General features: G+C 40.5%; 1 protein-coding gene across 3 annotated transcripts in view; it reads left to right on the top strand.

The window, feature by feature from the left end:
* The window catches only part of si:ch211-247n2.1 (calcium-activated potassium channel subunit beta-2), a 160833-nt gene that overhangs the window by 29753 nt on the left and 107849 nt on the right, over nucleotides 1-23231 (top strand). Inside the window, exon 1 of one of the 3 annotated variants that reach the window (XM_039758797.1) lies at nucleotides 19190-19245. The exons of the other annotated variants lie outside the window; for them this stretch is intronic. The gene's annotated coding sequence lies outside the window, so the exon portion shown is untranslated. Of the gene's footprint in view, nucleotides 1-19189; nucleotides 19246-23231 lie in introns of those variants that run through there. 3 annotated transcript variants of the gene reach the window in all.

The following is a 23231-nucleotide window of genomic DNA, read 5'->3' as shown; positions in this document are numbered from 1 at the left end:
TATATGTTGCTTTGAGGGAGTGTGTGATTCTGTTTAGGACATCATCAACATTATTAATCGCAAGCAGAGTTTCTGTACCTCAGCATTTGGACATTCAATTACCGCAAAGTGCATCATCGACTGATGTGTTAAACACATCCCCACTAAATTATCTCATCTTATGCCTTACAAAGAGTGAACTGCAGGAATTCCAAACAATGTGCCACCACCGCGACATTGTTATCAAAGTGGCAGACAAAGCTGGTGATGGTTTGGCAGAAGGACCTTCATATTGAGGAGGCTTCAAAACAACCGTGTGACAGAGCTTCCTATCTTCCCTTTAAACCAGGCCCTGCAGACAATTACCAGCAAGAAGTTATACAGTGTATATAATTTCTCTATTCATCAGAAAAAATTAATTGCTTCAGAATACTAATCACCTAATTGTTTAAAACCCCAGATATCTAATTTCTGCTCTCTCCCCAAAATCTATAAGCCAGACAATCCTGGAAAACGTATTGTTTCTGCAGTTAATTGTCCCAAGCTTCCTATTTCAGCATTCTTGGCAGAGTAATGAGGCCACTGACTCTCCCTCTCCATATATTTAAGGATACTAACCTGCTATAAAGTTGATTCATAGCTTTTGGTTTTGGGTCCTAACTGTTTCATCTTTGACATAGACTTCACTTAATGCATTCATTTCCTACAATGAAGGGTTCCTTGTCCTTAGATGTGTTCAGGTCAAGACCTTCCCATGTATTTTATTAGACAGGCAGAATGTGTCCTTAACCACCAATACATTTTCCCTTCATAGCAGGCTTTATAACTAGGTCAGCAGAGTAATGATGAACACTGAGTTGGAATATAATTATGCCAGATTCTTCTTATTGGTTGGGTAGAAGAGTTATTCATTTCTTACAAACTAAGATTTGTACCTGATCTGTTCTAAAGTCATATTGAAATGTTTCTTGTTGCTGCCTCCTGCTCAAAAATCCAGCTTCAGTAATGCACTTTGCCAGTTTGATTAGTTTATTATATGTTGGTCCATCTTTCATTAGGCCTCAAAGTCAGAATTACAACAAGTAACATCATAGGTTCAAGAAGCTCATTTGTTGGGGGGAGTAATTTTACAGACAGAATGTCCTTCACACTTTAGCAGTGGACAAGAAGAAGTAGTAAAAGTGATAAAATCAAATCTTTGTAAATGTATAAACATTACAATTTTGTGCTTGGCCCAGTAATTACAGTTATATCCAACTTTTTCTATTAGAGATTAGAGAGTCCTGGAGCCTCGTCTTTCAGCTTTGGTCTGTAGGTGGGAACCAAACCCACATGAGACATCAGTCCATCACATTGCATACACACACAACTCTCTAATTCACGGTCATCTAAACTTCAAATTTTTGAAATATGGAGGCAAAACAGAATGGCCAGAGATTTGTGTCACAAAATGCATTGTGAGACTATTATGACAAATGTGACATTAATGTCACAAGTGCTAAATCTGGAACCAAGAACATTTTGAATTTTGATGCTGTTATGACATTATACTAAGATATCACACAGAAGGGTGTTCAGATGGAGTATTTACAACGGGTGGGAAAATAAGAATTAGATAGTTATGAACCCTCCCAAAACATTATGGATCAGCATTCTTTAATTCTGTTAGCATCTGAAAGATGGATATTGTATTGGTGCCACTATTTGCAATCTATTGTATTGCTATCAAAGTCTCAGTGAGGGAGACATTTTATTCGCAACTTCACTCGGTGGTTGATAGGTGCGTGTGCGGTGACACTCCTCTGGTCATGGGTGACCACTGGCACTGACAGGGCTAACTATGAGGATTGTGTCAGTCCCCATGGGTCTAGTGACCATGATGAAAGTGGTTCCAGTGCCCTGAGCCACATCGTTGGACTTGGTACTGCGATACTGGTGGTTTAGTGAAGGAGATAGAGCATGTATTCATGGGCAGATGGTGGAAGCTCTTATAAAACTGCAGAGTCTACAAAAGTGCCTAGTTTGTAAATTCTGACCACAGACTTACTGTTGCTACACTGAGGTTCCAGCCTAGGTCCAGAAGTCTACCACCTACTAGGAAAATGAGGCTGGACCTGGCCAGACTCCAAGATCAGGCTTTTTCAAACAAATTTGCATGCAATTTTTGAGAGGATCTTACAGGTTTCTGAGGGTTGTGTTGGTGTTACCAGTGTTCCCAGAAGGAAGTGTTTAATTTCACTGGGCACCCTGAATATCATCAAGAGGAAGACCAATTGCCTCCCAAGAGTCCAATTCAATTCACTTCATGACTCTAGAAGCAGGAGCACTACTCTGCACTTTTCCCGTATTGTTGAACTCCTCACCCTATCACTCAGAGTGGGCCCAGCAACACTCCACAGGAAACACATTTGAGCCACCTTGAGCATGTGGTTTGATTCATTTGGACACTTACCCAGTTCTTGTTACTATAGTTGAGGATATGGAAGCAGATTGAGGCAACAAATAATGGCTAATGACTCAAAAAGTAAACTGCAAGATAGAAGGACAACAGAACCAGTTATTGATGTCTCTAGAATCTATTACAGATATACAAGATTACCTACTGTTGAGCTCTGCAGAAAAGGCTGAGGTGCCAACAGAATTTAAAACTATTGATGACAAGAGAAACATATCAACTATTATTTAAGTCACATTATCCTTACAATGAACATGATGGAAAGGATAATAAGATAATAGGCCTGCAAATAAATAAAGGAAGTTCTGAATGTGATCAAAGAGCAATAGGAACCAAATGTAAAGAAATAAATAATATTTTTAAGGAATATTTAAACAAACTCTATAAAAAGAAATGAAAATGAGACTCAACTAGAGATGTTTCTTTATAAAAAATACCACAGTTTCAGCATTAATGCATACAGAGTCTCAAGAAGTCCCTCAAAGTGGGATGTTGCATGCCCAAATGGCCATCTGGTATAATAAAGGGACAAAAATACTGTTCATGAAAGCTAAAGAGGTTGCCGTTTTGTCTAAAACAGTATGCCAGATGTCAATTATTACTTTTCTCAAAAAAATAAATTACAAACCTTTCAGAAGGCACATCCCACAGTGGTGACGAATGCATGGCAAACTGAAAGCTTTGTCCAAAGACTCACCTCCAAAGTATAAGGCAACACTAGTTGTACTGCAACTGCTGCATCAATCTTTTGGTCGCTTTCACAATCACCTCCAATCTTCTGAAGAACAACACCTCAGAACTCTGGAGCTATGTGGCATCACTGTTGACTACTGCACTATCCACATTAAGGTATATTTTTAAGAATTTGTAGTAGACCTTTGTAACTCAAACTTGCATTACACACATTCTTGCAGCATATGTTAACCTCTATCAAAAGTTTGTCTTGGTTCTGCCCAACTCCCCTTTCTACACCACATCCCATGCTAATTTTCACCCATATGATATTCCCAGTCAGTTTCTGACTGAATACAACTAAGTTCCATTGCGTCATTTTTCTAGGCTTCTCACCAGAGATGGAAGACTTTCAATAAAATTCTTGCCTTACCAAATAATTTATGTCACCCACAGCCAAAAACTTTGAGTAAGTAAAGAGAAGAACAAATCGCACATGCAAAGAGTCATAAACAAGATTTTTCAGAGTTACTGTGCTTATCTATGATAAGATATCAGCTTAGAAATCAAGAAGAACCATAGCAACGCCCATGGTGTAAATATCTGTGAGGAAAACCTCAAACATGCTAGAAGAATAATCTCACAGGGAAGCCAGGGTTGCCTCGGAACCACTTGCATATGATGCCGAGGAAAAGAAAGTGTAGTCTCACTCTGCTAACCATACCAAGTGGTGAAGAAATGAAAGAGGGTTTAGCAATCAGCCCTGCAAGAATGTCTTACATGCCTCGAGCCATCTATAACTATCAACTCTACACTCTTGTGTCTCACCATTTGTTTTGGTGGCGTAGCAGCCTCAAGCTTATATCATTTAGACGTTAGGATTGTATTTAAGGGAGCTGTACCTACTCACTCACCATTTTCTGTCTGTTTTTACTTTCTCTTGTGGTTTCCTCATAAAGGATCAGTCAGTAAATTTATTGGCTACAATTTGCTTTGACTGGTGAAATTCTTTTTTTCTCTCCACCAATTCAAAACTCTTCAATTCAAATTTGGCTGCTCCTTGAAATGCCTGTTGGTGGTATTTGGGCATTTAGCCCAGTGTTTTAGTTAGTATTCATTTTTTTCACAGTGTGCCAAGTTCTGGCTATCATCCAGTGGGTTTGGTTCAAGCAACAGGCTTTGATGAGATCCACAGACAAATAATACACAGCTGCTTATAGTCATGTATATACAGTACACCCCCAAATATCGTAGGGGTTACATTCCTTGAGCACTCGCAAATTGTGAAAAAACGCAAATTTTGGATGTGGTTAAAAAACTTTAAATCATAAATATGTCCCCAAAACTGACTTTTAATGGAACACATTTTTGTTCATGTAAAGAGCATCACAATTACTGCAACACTGATCATTTTACACGCTGCTAATGAACTGTAAAAACTATTTAAAAAACAACTAGAACAATATGTACAAGGTGCAACTGACGCACACAGAGGTAAGTGCTGATGTTGGCAGGCTAGTCTAGGGCAGCGGCTCAATCCCAGGGACAGTAAGGCTGCAGAGCTACAGGGTGTCACGCTTGGGTCACAGAATTGCACAGAAACACAGGAGATTGTAGAGACAGGAACTTTATTCAAACACTTCAAACAAACATGTCTCTTTCAGAAATAAAACAAGCTCAGTATGCAGTTAGTTATCGATTAAAGAATAGACAAACATCATAGGGGAGCACAACCCCCAACAGGAGCAGAGAATGTCTGAGGGAGGAGAGAGAAACAAAGAAATCAGCCAAAAAGGACAGGTGCTTTTCACGCTTTTAAGTAAGCGTAGTGTCATGTGAGAAGCATATCACGCAACAGAGCAGCCTCAAGTAAGCCCAGCAAGTAAGGAAGCAATGTGAAAGTAGTCTATCAGTGTTTTTTAAGAGGGATTTTTTGAGGAGCGTCTGTGTCTTCTAGGTGTGCGTTCAGCTCCCATGCTCACACGGGGCTGCCACTAAGATTCACACCATCGAGAAGACAGTGATTTGTTTATTTTTATGGTGGAGATTCCAGCCTTGGCCCGACCCGCACACATTCACAGAGACAAAAACAAAGCAAACCGGTAATCAAACAGCAAATAAAGAATGTAATGAAAACAAATGAAATAAGAAAACAACGATACCACCCCTGTCCCCCTTACGGCGATTACACATTAAATGCAACAAAGCAAAAACAAAACACAGTAAATCATGAAAAAATTCATGAAAAATGGCAACGGATGAAGAATGATGAAAATAGATAGTCCAGAGATCCGCACATTGAATGGGAATGTACAGATAGTCCTACCAGTAGTTTCTGAAATGGTGAAGATGGGTGGACGGTTCAGGGAGCACTCCTTTCTTTGCAGGATGGCCATGAATCCACTTACAGTCCTCATGTACACATGTAGAAGGTAGACAGTCCGGACGCACGAAACGATCCAGGACAAAACAAATAAGTACAGGTAGTCCAACAGAAGGCAGACAGACAGGAACTTGAAACACAAATTACAAAAACTTTTTTTTGCTTTTGGTCACAAGCCCCCTTTTTAAAAGCCGCGCTGACATCCTTTGACCTCAACAGCCCCAGGACCCTCAGCAGAAGACCAAACAGATCCACTGCAGGGACTGCTGGGAGTTGCAGTTTCAAATTCTATTGGCTACTTTCACCATCCCAAGGTGCGGTTTTCTCTACAGTTGCTTCTGAAGGGAGGCGGCCCCTTAAATAGCAACCCGGATGGGCTCCAGCTGCTTTCCGGCACTCCTCCGTAGACACGCCCCAGTGTGGCGGAAGTGCCGGCTGCGCACCTGGAAGCCACCTGGGTGTCCCCTGTTGTCTTCCCCCCAGCACTTCCTGGTGTGGTGGAAGTGCTGGGCTCCAGAGATATTCAGGCACCGGGGCGCCGCCTGGCGGTGGTCATGGGTCCCAACAGGGCTGGGCTTCCACGCCCTTTACCCGAGGCCCCCAACATAACCAGGGCGGACGCGCCCTCGCGGTCTGGAGGAGGCACAAGCCAATATATATTATTCTTTAGGTATTTTGTTATCACTAACAAAACCACTTCAGGATTACACAGGACTGGGTCCTATCCCAGCAGCATCAGGCACAAGGATTGAACTGGATGGAGGTCCAATCCGTTGTAGGGTTTACTCATACAGGGCCAAATAACCTAGCTTGAATGTCTTTGGGATGCTGGATAAAAACAGAAATGTAAAAAAAAAAACAGTAAAAATATTCTGAGAAAACAGCCCACCAGACACAGTATTTGAACCCAGGACACTGGACAAATGAGGCAGTAGCATTACCCACTGCACCACTTCCTGCCATTGTTTGGTAGGAATACTGTATTTAAAATACATATTTTAATAAAATATTTAGTTATCAATATTAATGTTTTCTTAACTTTTTTATTTATCTTTAAATAAGTACATTTTAATTACCTTTTATGAAAACTGTGCACAAGCACATTTTTTTAATGTTCTGATCATTAAAATGAAGTATGTGCTTTTTAAATAACAAACGACAATTTGCACTGTAAATGCCATGGAGGACAGACGGGCATGGTGACGAGGACAGACGGGCATGGTGACAAGTACATTTTTAAATGCATGTTCCTGCCAAGCTGACAGCCAAAAATCCTGTCGACTATGCCACTTGTGACTAGTAGGTGGGATTGCAGCACCCCAAACCCCAGACACAACTACACAGACACAAGTCCTGGATGAAAATACTCATTTTATTATACAAAATACCTTATAGAGGGCTTGTTTGTAACATTAGCAGAACACAATTCTCTTTCTTTCTCTCTCTTTCATCACCTCCTTTCCTCATAAATTAACTTTGTCCTCTTCCACTCGACTCCAACTCATTCAGGTAAGGTGACCAGCTGCTTTTAAGCTGTACCCAGGAATGCTTCTGGTGCCACGGGGTGTCCTCTTTGAAGCACTTCTGAGTCATATGGAAACCAGTGCCCTATAAAAGCACTCAAGGACCCCGATAGGGCTGCACTTCTGGACTCCAGTTTCCATGCACCCCTGCAGGTGTCCAAACTGGAATGCCCCAGGAGTACCACTGCCACGTGTCGTATGGGGAATGGAAATGCTCCTGGCCTCTGGCTTCCAGTGGTCCATCCATTATATGCCTCTGGCCAGGCAAGATGCTATTTCTTATTCTTATCCAGCCACCCTGCCCGTCTGTCCTCCAATACACTTGCAGCATCTGAAAAAAATTTTGAATAAAAAAACAACCATTAAATCCTTCTGAAACTGCTTATCCATGTAAAAAATAGAAGGGTGTGACACTTGTTATTTGCTGACTGATGAAGAGATAATTTGTAAGCCATGAACCTGATAAAATCTAACATATGCATTGCTGCCTTTACATTATGCCTTGGAGGAGTTTGGTAAAACATTTCAGAGCATTTCCCAATAAATCCTTCACTGCACGTGCTGAAGAAATAATTGCACTGAGTAAAACTCTGCTACCTGTGAATCCTTTAATGAATTGCCTTCAGTTTATAAAATACAAACAGGCATTGTGCGAGCAGCGAGTATTAATCTGAAATGCAATCACTTTTCAATTTTCTCTAGTTAGTTGAATCATTAAATTGTCATATACAAGGCAGGAAGTTTACAACACGTAATAACTCATTTTCAGCTTCTAGAACACAGCTTGCCTTCCCAGTCAGACTCCGCTGGGTGCAGCAGAGTAACTTTCCAAAGGAGGAGTAAAGACGGCTTGTAGATAGAAATTTTCTACAAGGTAACGCTTTTGTTCTGCAGCTGTGCTCTGCTAATAAAATAGAGGGCACATCCATGAGGCCACTTACTGTGCTTCTGGAAATAACATTTCAGCTGGAGGATGTGGAGGCAGATAATATAGCAGTGCAGGCGGCACCCTGAGGCAGAAAAACAATGTCGCTTTTATTGGAAAGAAAAGAATCAATTATTTAAAGACATAAATGCAGAACCACATACAGAAAGACAAGAGTTGCCCGTTCTGACTAGACTTAAGAGTGTACATGCCATGTTGCCTCACCTATATCTTTTTTACATGATGGGGGGCAGGCAAATTGATAATAATGTTAGATACACGCATCAGTTGTCTGAATCTGCCTTTTCCTATACATGGCCACAGAAAGACTGAGTCGATTCTGATAACAAAGGACACATGGCAAGCAGATCATTGCAAAGTACACTCATTCATAGAGGGATTATTTAAGAGTCACCAAACAACTTTGGGATGTGAAGAGAAACAAGTCACAGAGATACCATGCAGAGTACATCCAAATGTTGAACCAGACTAGATTTGCACCCTGTACTCTAGAACTGTGTGGCTGCAGTATTAGACAATGTGTCACAGTGAGATGATATTTATTGAGCAGGCGCTTTCACCAAAACTGCCTACAGATCAGGGTCAGTCATACCAGCACTAGTCCACCATATCATGCTGGTGAACAAGGATAAGAGAAAAACGTCAAGAGTGACAAGATGTTCTCAAAAGTATATTATATTACCAGATATTCTTTATAGGCATAGAATTCAATTAGGCTTGGAAAAGTTAGCACATTAATTTTTGCAATTAATGTGGCCTGTTTAACACATTAAAAAATATTGTTGCTGACAATGAGGCAATCATGTCAGGCCGTTCTTTGGTCAGGGTGGCATTATCATGTAATTTTTTTTTCTAACATTATGAAGCAACCGAAAAGTTGATTGTGAACCTAAATAATTACACGCACGTCCAGTGCCATATTTATATACTGCATTTAAAAATTTTGAGTAATAAAATTTTATCCAAAAGTTTCAAATGACACATTTCACAACATCTTGCCACATGTCACTATGTGGTACTGGCATTCATTTCCTTGATTTATACATACTGATATAGGTGCAGGGGTGTCGGAGATTTTACCTTTGCTTTTTTTCCACATGTTTGTGATTCCTTTTAAGGTTCAATTCCTGTATTAGTTTTTACTTTTGATTTCATTGTAACTAATTTAAAAATATTTCAGACATTATTTTTGTTATTACATACTGTATTATAGTGGAATGAGTGAGCTTTACTAGATTCGTTCTGGGTTGGTATTGCAGAAAATCTTTTTAAATCACAGTTGAGATAACATTCAAATGTTTTCCAGATGGTCATCCTTTATTTCAACAAGCCTGGGTTATGTACTTGAGTGTTCCTGAGCAGTAAGTCTGAAACAGTTTCATAAATGCCTAGTAGAGGGGAAAACACTGTCAAAAAACCCTGTCTAATACCACAAGCAGCTATGTAGAATCTTTACAAATAAAGAGAAGTATTAATATAAAAATGAAATGTAGCATAAACATCTGCTCCAAAGACCACAAAGGCAAAACAAGTTGCTTAAACCAAGGGTCTCCAACCCCTGGTCCGCGGCCCACTAGCGGGCCGTGGGTGTCTGACAGCCGGGCCGTGAGAGAACTTCCGGCAACAAAGACTCACTCAGTGAAGGGCTACAGCAAAATGGCTGCCCCCTTCACTGTGGACACTTTTCAGAACACTAGGCGGGCGGGGCTTTGCAGCAGCACAGAGAAAGGAGAGAGACCGAGAAGAGAGAGTATTACAACAAAGTATTTTTATGGTCCTGACAGTTTCCCCATATGACACAAGTCTATAGAAATCTTGTTACTACGAAGTACATTCAGCAAATACTTTCATTACAACAAAGTGCCCTTGAAATGCCTGAATGAATCATCCAGAGATCAGTTAGTTCTGTGGTCGCAGCTAAGTTGTGCAATTGTAAAAAAAAATGTCTTTCTTGAACTGTTTTTTTTTTGCTGTTTTTGTTTTCTGTGGTTTTCAGTGATACCTTTTGCTTATTGCTTGTCAACATTTGAAAAACATCCATTGGAATTTACCTCATTGTCACCCTCCTACAGAAATGGTATACAGTGTTAATGTTTGTGATGTGCAATCTGTTGGCATGACAAATGCAATGCATATGTCTTTGTTATATGCAAAAAAAGAAGAAAAATCTTGGGTTGCAAATGTATGCGAATTGCTGCATTTGAAGACTTTGAAAAAGCAGTTTTTATGTGGTTCAGTGATGCTTGTTCAAGAAACATTCCTATTAATGTGGCACTCATTCAAGAAAAGGTGAGGTTTCTAAACTCTCTTGGGACCTCCCACAACTGGACAACACACCGAACAGTGTCCCGAAGTGCGATCACTACGTCTGTGGAAAACTATTTATCCATTGCTGGGACAACAGCAGGCTCACAGCTCACAGCTCTGCTGCGGCTCTTCACTGAAGCAAATAGAAAAGATCTCGATGGGTGATGTAAGGAACATTGTAAATTCAGGGCACAGGGTTGCTTGGCCACTAACCTGGTCACAACCCTGCCTGACTGCTGTGTCTGAGTATAGGAGAGTGGCAGATCCCGCTACAATAAATAACCGTGCTGTTCCTGTTTCAAGCTGAATAAAGCTGGTTTTGCTAAAGTATTGAGACTCAGCCTCGTGTTTTGGGGTGTAAGACAGGGACGTATAGCGTGACCATGATCTTTTAGGATTCGCTTCTGTGGCGCCTCATTACACTGCTGTGAGTCTGCTGTTGCCCTGCCCCAACAACGGACAAATAATCTTACACAGACATGGCAATCACGCTTCGGGACGCACTTCAGCATGACACTCCCCTTGGGTGGTGGGGTGGGGCCGCATTCAAAGCCAAACTTGATTTATGGGGCCGACAAGTGAACATTGGGATTTTTGATATGTTCAAACTTTAGCAGAGGTTGTTAAAGATACCAAGCCAAGGCCTTCTTTCTCCCAGCTGATGTATTATCACCTATCTCAGCTTTCAATAGAGTTTGAGCACCCAACCACAAAAGACCCCCGAAATGAGAAGGAATGTGTCCGTGACCCATTTGTGAATAAGCCAGGTGAATCAACTTTGTCTGTGCTTGAAGAGGATCAATTGCTTGAGGTTGCAAATGATGGTGGCCTTAAAAGTATGTTTGAGACAACTTCAAATCTCCATAAATTTTGGTTTATAGTCAAGGCAGAATATCCTGAGTTTGCCACAAAAGCACTGAAAAATCTGCTTCCATTTCCAACATCATATCTTTCTGAGGCAGCGTTTTCTCAGTGACAGCAACCAAAATGAGATTACAGAGTAGACTGAACATAAGCAACACACTTTGCGTGTCACTGTCTTCCGTTGTCCCCAGATGGGATCGTCTGGTTTCAGGAAAACAAGCTCAGTGCTCCCACTGATTCTGGATTATGGTATGTTGTATAACTTCTGTTACAATATTATAACTTAATAATAATAGAAATGTAATGTAAATTGTGTATAAAACTGCCCTATGAACCTGCCCCGAATCCTCCCCACCCCCCACCAGTCCCTGGAAAAATTAGCTTCTAGTAAAGCGATCCTTGGTGTCAAAAAGGTTGGGGACCACTGGTTTAAACAATAAAGGAAAAAAAATCATAAAACAGTGTGGCAATGTCAAAAATCAAAGCAAAGACATCAAAAATCCAGTAATAAACAAAGCACAGGATATAATTACAAATCCAAGAATTCACTGCTGTCAGGTGCATTCGAATGAACTGCAAGGGACTGTGGATTGTCCCTGCTGACATAAAAATGATATTTGAACCACAGCCAGGAGAGGAACCGCGTCTGAAACAGAACAGCCGGAGACTCAGGAATGTTGAGGGACCATTCAGTTTATAAAGCCAGGATAACCCACTTAAAAAGTACATTAATACTATAACATACAGATAAATAGTATAACAGATAACACACCTTATGTCTTTGTATATCTAAAGAGTCTGAAACAAACAGATTAAAAATCTTTGACAAGCATTTTATCATTAAACTAGCCAACCCGTGGCGTACCATACGAAATACATTTGAAAAATCGGTAATGTAATAAATTAACAAGAAAAGCAACATTGTAACAATGCACGGATCGAACCAACATACAATCGTCCGTGCGGCACTCAGGTGTGGAGGGTGAAATGGGAGGAGAGGAGAAGGACGTCCACTCCGCTCCCTCCGTTATGCTAGTCTGCTGATTTCTCGTCCAGAATGCACTGCCTGCTCATGTGCCCACCTCCAACTTGTCACTCGAGTCGTTGTCGTCTTTGCACAGTCCAGATGCACCTGTGACTCACGTAGACTTTTCATTGCTCTGTGTATATAATCCACCAAGACACCCGACCACGGTGGTAGCGAGGTGGGAGGGGGGTGTGTACAAAGTGCAGGAGCATCTAAGAAGATGCATGTTTGTCGCGGATGTGAATTGCTGTATGTAGCGTGTAAAACAGTTTGCTATGGTGCATGCGGTCGTGCGTCGTAACCGAAAACTCGTTTTTTAAAGACTGCTCACTTCATTGTGTTTTAACCTCAGTTGTAAAGAAATGTTTTAAGGATCCCATGGGATACCCTTCGCAAACAGTTTTACACGCTGCATATGGTGATTCACCTCCGCGAGAAACATGCCTCTATTAACAGTCAACGTGGGTTGGAGCTGCATGTGACCTCTACGACAGACGAATATAAATGACGCCGGTTTTTCTGTGTCGTTGTGTCCGAGTTGGTGGGCGTGGCTCTATGAGTTGTCGTCATATCCAAAGGTCTTGAAGTTGGTGGCCGTGGCTCCTTCCTGCGTGCGCCATAGGTGTCTCACTTGTCGGCGGCTTAGTGAATCCACGCCCCTTCTGGCGTGCTTTCCATGGTTGTCTTGCCTTAGTGAATTATATATATAGATATGAACTTTTTATATATAATGCTACAGTTAAAAACTTTAGAATATCATGGTGTATGTTCAGATCAAAATGTGTCTGTCTATCTATCTATCTATCTATCTATCTATCTATCTATCTATCTATCTATCTATCTATCTATCTATCTATCTCTCCATAGTAGATGGTACAGAAAGTCTTAGTTAGTTTGACAGGAAAGGCACATTCCAAACACTTCACAAACTTACACAGAAATGTTTCCCTAACGTTGGCCTAATCTGGTGTAGTCTAAGCTTAACACACACACACTCATACAGAATGGCCCACACATACATGCACTTCAGTGCTGACTTGAGTGATGCCTGCATAGCCCATCACTCCTCCAGTAAGGACTCGTTAGATTTTGCTGAAGTAGACAGATGGATGATCCCCAGACATTGGAGTGTGATGCACCTTGCTTATTGCAAATTACAATACCAGTGGCACATTACTCCTTCCTGTGCCATCACTAATAATGCTGCCACTATTGAAAGTGTCTATTCTCAGACGCTTACCCTTTGGGAAAGAAGCGGCAGTCTTCCCAGAGCAGGTGCCCTGTATTTGCTTTAATACTCCAGTCATTCCAGATGTGCAGACAAAGTATAGAAGTTTAAAGTAGAGTTATATTTATTAGCAAACATTAATAACAACAAAGTCTGGATGTAAAGCCCTAAAAACATACACCCTCATTTTGAAGTCAAAAACTTCCACACCAGTTAGATAAAAAAAAAATATATGAAAGATGAAGAACAGTCACCAAAAATCCATCTCCATGATGAAGATTGTGCATCTGAGCACAGCTTGTTGTGTTTCAGAAGTCAAGCTGATGGTGTCCCTCGGGTCCAGCTATATGGAGTTCCTCTGACGGAATGGAGTCTCTTTCATATCCTTCTGCAGTCTGTTCTTTATTCCAGTATCCCCACATGAGATTTCAGACACTGTGATGTTTCTCACCGGTAATTGACCAATCCTTCTTGTGATTGATAGCTTTACACAAAAGCTTTAGTCATTAAAGCATGAGCAAAATATCTTATCTTGTCAAGAGTGTTTCTCTGTACTGTATCCAGCTTTAGTTACATTGCACCAGGCCCCTGATTTACTAACTAAGAAGTCACTCTGAACTAAGATTATGATGCATTACATGCTGGAACAAATATGTATAAATGTAGACTAAATGCATAGCATTATAAAGTACAGTTCCAAACTATAAGTTTATCTTCATATCCATTATCAGTTCACTGAAGCTATTCTTAGCAACTTGCAGTAAAAAGCAGTTCACTGTAGCTTTTAAGTAAAATGCATGCAGTCACAAAAGATTGTTTTGTCTTTCCATCACTCTGGCTGCCATTGTGTTTTGTGCCACTCTTTTATGAACTCCCGTTTATGTTGCTAACCTGGAATGACCAGAAGTGTGTAACATGTGACGTCACTGTCATAACAGTATAATGTTTGTCCCAGACTATGGATACCTAACATAAACTCGGAATGCATGTATCTTTCATTTGGGATTAGTTACAATTTAGAATTTTGACTAAAAGTATGTTTAGTGTTTACGATGAGGTGCTAGAATTCTGATCTTCCTGTTTTGACCTTGACCCTACATTGTATCTCTTTGTCAATTTAATTAATAACCTACCAATTCTGTGTGGGTCTCACTGAGTAGAATAGCTACAAATTTCTTACAATGCTTATTTAGACCACAATTCCCATTCTGCTTTAACATTCAATTCTTTCTGCTTGTTTTGATTTCCTGACTCTTGCCTGTGTATTTGACCTCCTTTCTATTTGCTCCTTCCTGGTGCTTCCATTTCAGTTGCACCCTTCTGTGTCAGCTGGCAAGTGTTTTGCTTTTGTAATTCTTTTTAATGCAGAGGGATCTAAAAGGCACATCCACAAATAGTGCAGGGATTTCTGTTGTGGCTTGATTCCATATCCATTCGCTACACCAGTCTCAATCTTTCCAAGAACAGAACAATTGCCTACCTTCAAGAATGCCCGCTGCACCCTCAAGACAAAAATATAAGACAGACCTGGAAGGACAAAAACAAATCAAAATGAGAAACACTGTCAGGGAGCTGCTCAGTTAGACAAAAACAAAGGATGGAGATGAGCTTTCTGCCATCTGCACACCAGTATAAGAGGTGTCTGAATATGCTAGTCAGATGTTCTTTGTGTATTTGTTAGAGAGAGAGAGGGGTATGTTATTTTAATATTTTCAGAATGTGTGATTAATTAGTTAGGACAATGACTATAGTTGGAGGAAGACACATTACAGCTAAAACAAGAACAGAGACATCAGGAAAGAGTAAAGGCCATAACACTGAAGGCTGAAAAGACTGGTTACAGAAATTGACAGGAAAACATGGGCAGTCAGAAACAAAACAAGGCCAAAACCTTAAGTAATATAAACACCCTCGAGAAGAACTGTTCAGAGAAACTAACATTAACTTGATAAAAGATCCTTCCTTTAAGAAAGTTCAAAGACCAATAGAGAACATAACTCAGCATTGAATAAGATGGCTGACAAAACCATGGGATCACACTCTGGTGCCTGTAGGACTCACCTCTAGAAATGCATGGCATCACAATCAACCACTAATCTCAAATGGCAGAGTCATGATATCATCATCCTACTCGTCACAAGAATAGAACAAAACAACAAACAGAAGATAATAATAAAAATATTAACATTTTTGACTAAATTGAGAGTATGCAGTGTGATGGACAGCCAGCATTTCAGTCTGGCGGGAACGTCACTCAAAAGAAGAAAACAGCCTTTTCAGGGCACTACATCCCCCGGGACGTTAGATGGCAATGGTTCCTCGGATTCCCACAGGGCAGCATGGGACACGGAGTCCATCTCTTCAGCCCTGTTGGGTGCCGTGGGTGCCGCCAGAGGGAGCTCACCAAGACCATTACGATTACGCCAACCCGGAAGTGCTTCGGAGTCACGAGGACAGAAGCCCGCAGTACTTCCAGGATGCTTGATGAAGAAAGATGTGGTGTTGACCCGGAGAAGAAATACTTCCGGTTCATGGACTTTAAAAGGACTGTGGGAAACCCCAGCAGATAGAGCCGGAGTTGGGTGGTAGAGGACGGAGCTGCTGGGAGTGGAGGATTGTGATTGGTTATTGTTGTATTATTGATTTATTATTGGAGAATTGTGGAGTGTGCAGTGCTTTGTGCACTTTATTTGAAGAAATATTATTAAAGATTCTTCTTGTGCTTTTATACGTGTGTCTAGGATGTCTGTCTGGTGGGTTCAACAGTGCAACAGTGACCCCTAGCGTCCACAGCAGTTAAAAGGAAGCAACAAGACTGGAAAGAAATTTCATAGAAAAGTAACATAAAAAATGAAGAGGCTTTACAATGAAGCTGAATATGTTTCACTAGCATTCATGGCTTACCCTGCAAACCAACTCTACGTGGAATGAATGAGTCAACCTAATATCCAGCCCAGTTAGCAATTCTCGTGTAATTACTGTTAAAAAGGACAAACTGGAGTGGCACTCAAAAACTTGGTCAAAAATCTTTGAAAGTGTAGACTTTTTAAAAATGAAGATCATCATCACCCTGTACTTTGGTCTGCTATATTTATAATGGTTGAATTTGCTTATTCCTGAACAGGATGCCAGGCAGTGATGGAGCCCAAACTAGCTAAGACAGGGTGCTAAGCAGGAACAGGGTACCAGTCCATCACAGGGCAAACACACACACACCTACCACGGCCAGTTTAGTTTTGCTACTTCACCTAACCTGCATGTCTGTGGAGTGTGGGAGGAAACTGGAAATCTCAGATGAAATCCAAAGGGAGAACATGCAAACTCCATGCATGGAGGACCCAGGATTTAAAGCCTGGTCTCCTTACTGTGAGGCAGCAGCACTACCACTGTGCCACCCTCTAATTATAAGGTGATACTTTTCAACCAGTGTACACCATTAGAGCTTCACCTGGGTCCAAATCTGAGAAGAACAAGCTCTGCAGGTGATCAAGACCTGTCTGAAGAGGACAGCACTACCTGGAGAAGCTGGCATAAAAGCAGCTCCGCACTCGCTGTGTTGCAGACACAGCACTTAGAGCACTCCAGACATGTTTCCAGGCTGCTAGAGCTCATCTGCCCGAGTGTGTGGTTGCCAGCAAGTCTCACAGGGCTGGTGGATTATGGGCATACGAGTTGCCTCTGAGGCAGATAGGGTTGGGTAGAGGGACAAGGCCCCTTCGGGCAGTTGAGTACTTGAGTTAATAACATATTTATGGTTAGTAGAACAGTGATGTGTCTTGGGACATTTTTGGTTACAAAAAGTATCCTACCCCAGAAAAAAGGTCAGGAAACACTGCTATAAGGGTTCAGCCCAAAATGCAAAACCCCCTGGCAAGGTAACAAGCTAGTAGTTCATTAGAAACAGAGAAACCTTTTCCTCTGGACTTTTACTTTACTTTCTTGAGTCAGCTATCAGACCCACCCAGGACACTCTCAACGATGACCACTGTTACTCCAGCCCTCCAGGCCTTTTACTGCTTTACTAATCTGAAAGATGTTCATTCTTAAAATGGGTCGGGTATTGCAATAATAAAACACCTTGTGACGTTTGTCCTCGGCACTCTGTTCCATCAGATTACCGTCACGCTCTGATTCTTACTCATGTTCCGTTGCCTGGTAGTGATTGATGAGGACATAATTTTCAGTTTCTTAATTTGGCACAGCACTAAAGGGAGCAGCAACTGTTGCTTAACATGTTATAATCTCTAGAAACTGCATTTGGGGCCCAGACCCATAGTTTTCCTTATTAATTAAAGTTTTAACTACACCCAAGAAATCTCATTCCTACCTCTTAGTAAAAACAAACCAGCTCTCCAAAACCCTGAGATGGATTAAAATAACCTGAGAATATTATGTTATGCAAAAGACTACACACCACCAAACTAAATGTATTAAAGAGCAGAGGGATGTGTGTGTAAGTTCTATTTCACTAATGTGATTATTTGAAAATGATATCCACTACATCATTGTTCAAACTAGTTGGAGTGGTTCGAGCATTTAGTAAGAGGTATCCCCTAGGAGTAATGTATCCCCCATGGGTAGTGCGCCACCTTAAGAAGACCCAGTTTATATCTGTCAGTTGACTTTCTTTCTTAAAAGCCTCAGGATGGGATGAGTAAAAGGAGTAGCAAAAAAGTGAAAATGAACTTTTCAGCTGCTTCACTAAACAGAGAGTTTGGCATGGTCTTTTTAAGGAGATGAGCTAACCCATTAGTTGACGTCAAAATTCACATCTTCTTTTGTCAAACAACCATCTCACCTTTCCGCACTTCATTTTCTCTCGTTAGTTTGTCACTTGCAGCCCAACTTAATTTCATTATGTGGTCTTGTGATTAATCATTTGTCCACTCTTTGTGATATGCTGCCCCATGCCAGCTCTAGCTAACATATTAATCTCAGAAACCCATTTCATAAGTCAGGTGTTCAGAAGACACGGCAGCCTTTCCTACCTTAATGCACAAGGTATGCCAGCACATCCACTCTTCATGTCCTGGATGCATCACAGAAAGCAAGAGGTCTATTTTGATTGATAGGCCAACTCCCAGCACAATTTCATTCTGGTGCCCAGAGTGAAATTGATACCAGGGCTTTTGTTATAGCTAATGGGTCTGATGCATCCTACAAGCACTTTCTTAACCACATTGACTTGCAATAAGGTTCTCCACTCATCATAATGAATCCTATTTGGCCATTTTCTTTCCTATGACCATTTATTGCCACTTTTCCTTTAAGAACTACACCATGAGATCCCACCAATTCAGGACAAAGGTGCCACATTCCTTTCAGTCTTTACCTTTTTAAAAAATTACCTCATTTTCTCTTATCACTTTCCATTCTCATTGTGCTGAGCAAGCCCTTTATGTTTTCAGAGATACATAGATGAGGAGGTTCAGACTTATATTTTGTTCAGAAATTCTGATTCACCAAATGCAGCAGTCATGCAGCAGTCATTAATTATGATTATCTTTTCAGTAGTTGTGGCAGTCCATTTCTGTCTCGAGTGGTCTTTTTTAATTAAGGATGGAAGCTTATTGTCCCTGGTGTGATGCCCTCATATCAATGTGTCGCAAGGTCAAGCTCATTGATCAAGGGCCCGGCATTACTTTACAGGAATGTTTAATAAAGAGAAACCCTGTAGTTGTTCTGCATAAGGCTTTGTCCCCTGCTTCTTGCTTTCCACCTTCACATTCTTTAAGGAATAAAAGCTTGCCTCGAATTTTTCTCAACAAATGACTTGGTTCAAACTGAAGGGCCACTATTTAAATCTCTCCTAAAAACTGGCAAAGTGGCATTCTCTGTAAAATTTTAACTTTGCTGCACAGGTATGTAAGGAGTGAATTTCATTTATTTTAATGTTTTTAATAGACTTGCTATAAGAAGTTATACCTGTATGTTACTTGTTAAACATTTTATGTTCAGGCATATTTTTAATGAGCTGTCACAAATTAAAGGTGACGGAGAATGCTAATTTTATTTTTTAAGAGGTTAACACAACTTTGGAATGAAAGCTAAATGTTTGATATTTATATGTTGTCTAATGTCTGTTGTTTTCTATCTATCTATCTATCTATCTATCTATCTATCTATCTATCTATCTATCTATCTATCTATCTATCTATCTATCTATCTATCTATCTATCTATCTATCTATCTATCCTTAATATAGTCCCTTACTCTATCTATCTATCTATCTATCTATCTATCTATCTATCTATCTATCTATCTATCTATCCTTAATATAGTCCCTTACTCTATCTATCTATCTATCTATCCAAAGCTTCCCACTGTTAATGTAGTTGATTGTATAGTTTAGGAGGATGATCTGCAATCATGGGTTTGCAGGTTAATTTCCTGCCACTGTCATTTTGGGGACAGTGATAATTTTACCAATGCAGCCTGCAGTCTAATCATATAAAACATGCAGCTCTCTTAAAAATGTCCTGTGCTAAAAATGGTTTGTACACCTTGGCCACTCAATATGTCCACAGGCGTATATAGTAAGTCCAGATTTACCCATTTGTGCATTTTGTCAAATCAATTCTTTATGCAGGCAAATTTTCTATTGGAGCTCCAGACTGAGCTCCAAGTTTGGATGTTGTTTTCTTGTAACACTGAGTCAATAATATTACTTTACCAAACTGTATAATGATGCTATGATTTTCCCTTTATGTATATTTATCCAATCTTTCACACAGCCAAACTCATTAAACACGGCCAATTCACAGTCACCTGTCAAACCTGTGCATTTTTGAGATACAAGAGAAAATTAGATTATTCAGAGAAAAACCCACAGAATTTCATTTTTATTACATTTAAACAATGCCATTATTATGATTCATTCTCTAATGTTGTTATATTAATAAGTATTCTGGTAACATCCTTATTTTTATAAAACTGCAATTTCCAATGTAGTGCAAAGACCAAAACAAAATACTCCTCATGTGCACCGTAATTGTAACAACAAAATGTGTAACAGAGCATCTAATAAACTACAAGTGAAAAATACAAACCAGAAAATGATGACAACACAAAGGCTAATAGCATAAAATATTGTGCAGAGGTTAAAAAAGACACTTGTGTCACTGATACCTCTTATTAGGATGCTAAGCATAAGCGAACACCTGTCTGCCTACAAGATGCAAAATGCATTTCATAAACATGATAAAACAAGCCTTTCAATAGGTATTAGGCATTTAAAAAATAAAAAAAGATTGCTTTGAATAAAGATCGTTGCTCAAATCCATTATCATAATTGACTCCGTATCATTTTCCACTTTATTGCCTGGGGACTCTTTGTCCCAGAAAAAAAGAAAGGGAAAAAAATCAGTTATTAAAAAAGAAAAACTTTTTATGCCTGAGGCGTGCACTGGTTGTTTCATGTACAGCCTGTTTGTGAAATACCCTTAACAAACACACTAAGCATAGGCACTGACAAGAAGCCCGGTATCAAGAGTTCAAGAGTTAGTGAGTGGAGCGGCAGCAATCATGCTTCAAAGGTAACCACTTTAGCATATTTTTTGCTTGCTGTTGTTTGTATTATTTTAAGTGGAATGAAACATCTGAACAATACTATTAGAACTGACGAGAATGCTGGGTGGCTAATTTGAATGAGAAAAACCTTACATGGTGAATACTTCAAAATGTAAAGAAAACCATCTAAACTGTGGTTTTCATTAAGTGCTTTTCATGGAGAAACTATAATCATGAATATTATAAAACTGAAAAAGAATGGTATGTTTAGCATTAGAAAGAAAATATTCAACTTGTTTATCTGCATAAAATTAGAATTGTCTACAGCAAAGGCAAAGAAAAGTTATACTTTCTTATTCTGAGATGCTAACGATTAAAGACATCTTTGTTAGATGGTACACACATTTGTTATTTTAGAAAACAATTTATTAAGTGCTCAGGACCTGTAGTGTATAAAATACACCACTGTGATAAGCGTTTAAATCTGTTAATATTCTAATCTGAAACAACTGGCTTTGTAATGTTTGCATAAACACCTTTCAGATAGATAGATAGATAGTGTGTGAAACTGGCCTCGATGCGCACAGATACACAGACTCACAAGCTCCAAAACACACGCTTTCATTTCTTCTTCTCACAGTACAGTGCACCAATCACCACAATACTCTCAGCTCAGTCCTTTACTTTGTTTTTTTCTCCCTTCTTATTATTTTGCCGCCTCCTCTACTCTCTTCTCTTCTCTTCACAAGCTCTGTCCTCTGCCTCCTGACTCCAGCTCCCTGAATGGAGTGAGGTGGCCCCTTTTATAATGCACCGGATGTGCTCAGGGTGCTCTCTGATGATCATTCTGCAGCACTTCCTGGTGTGGTGGAAGTGCTGCATGGGCACCCGGAAGCACTCCAGGTGTACCAGCCTCCTGGTTCGGCATCACCTGGTGTGGCAAAAGTGCTGCAGTCCATGTCTCCTGGAACATCTGGGTGCACCCTGGCGGTGGCCACAGGCCCCAACAGGGTTGAGATTCTAAGCTCCGATTCCGTGGCCCCCATGCAAACCAGGGTGGTTGCCCTCTCATTTCCATGGGAGTAATTGTCCCTCTCCCAGTCCTTCCACCTTCCAAGCGTTCCAGCTACGCATTCTCCCCAGGCGTCTGCCACGACAGATAGATAGATAGATAGATAGATAGATAGATAGATAGATAGATAGATAGATAGATAGATAGATAGATAGATAGATAGATAGATAGTGTGGCCACTAGGGGGTGTAAAAGCACCCCAAACACAACTACCACAGACACAGCTCTTTTATTTAACCACCAACATGTACCATAGAACAGGTTTCTTGCTCACACTGCCACAATGGTTTCCAAAACCCACAGCACAGCACTATATTCAATCCTTTATTCTCTCTGCTCTCCCCCACTCCATCCAGGCGAGTGTTGTGTGTCTCCTCTCCCGACTCCGGCTCCCTGAGTAGAGTGGAGTGCTCTCTTTTAACTCCAGACACAGGAGTACTTCCAGCTCTTAAAAATCCACTGGAGGCAAATCCAGGTCAGACAGGACCACAATGGTGCCACTATCTGAGTTCTCCTCCTGGTGGTCCCCACAGAACCTGACAGGGCAACAAATTCCATGCTGCTCTTCATTCATCTACAATGGGGCTTGCCAGATGGGATGCTGACACTCAGTATACAGGGAGACAGTTGGCCCATAGCAGACAGTCACCCAACTGTACTGTCATTCCCGGTTCCCAAGTCCATTCCAGGCATCGCTCAGAGGTTGTTAGGATGCCAGCCATGGTGTAGCTGCTGTAATGTCCTTCAACATCCGGGCCCTAATACAGAAAGGAGATATCGTTACTCCCACTCTGACCTTCCGTTCTCAAGACCTCCTGGCCAGGTAAGGGAGTGGAGGGTCCATACCAGCTGGGATGCCAGTTCATCCCTCACAATAGATAGAAGATATTTTTGCAATATGCAATTTTTATTACATTGTCTATTGGTAGACATAATTGATCAACCAATGTTAATCATATATAGCATCTCTAATTGTGAGAACATTAAGTTGCATTTTTTCAAAACCAATAAGAAAAATATTGATGTAGCCAATTATATAATGCATGCTTTAAGTGTGCTGAGTTCTACTTGTTATGTCTCAGTTGTTCCTCCCATGTATCCAAGTCATTTAGGCCACTCAGGAAGCCAATACCTTTCACAAGAGCACCAAATATAAAGTGGTGGGGTAATACTGGAAGAACACCAGAGCCCACTCCCTTGGACAGTCAATTTAAAATGCATGTCTTTTGGGTTTGAGAGTAAATTCAGAGCAGCTGAAGAAATATC

The sequence above is a fragment of the Polypterus senegalus genome, chromosome 1 (assembly GCF_016835505.1).
Source record: "Polypterus senegalus isolate Bchr_013 chromosome 1, ASM1683550v1, whole genome shotgun sequence".
Classification (NCBI taxonomy): Eukaryota; Metazoa; Chordata; class Cladistia; order Polypteriformes; family Polypteridae; genus Polypterus; species Polypterus senegalus.
Note: the sequence above shows the minus strand (reverse complement) of the source record. Positions and strands in the feature narration are given on the sequence as shown.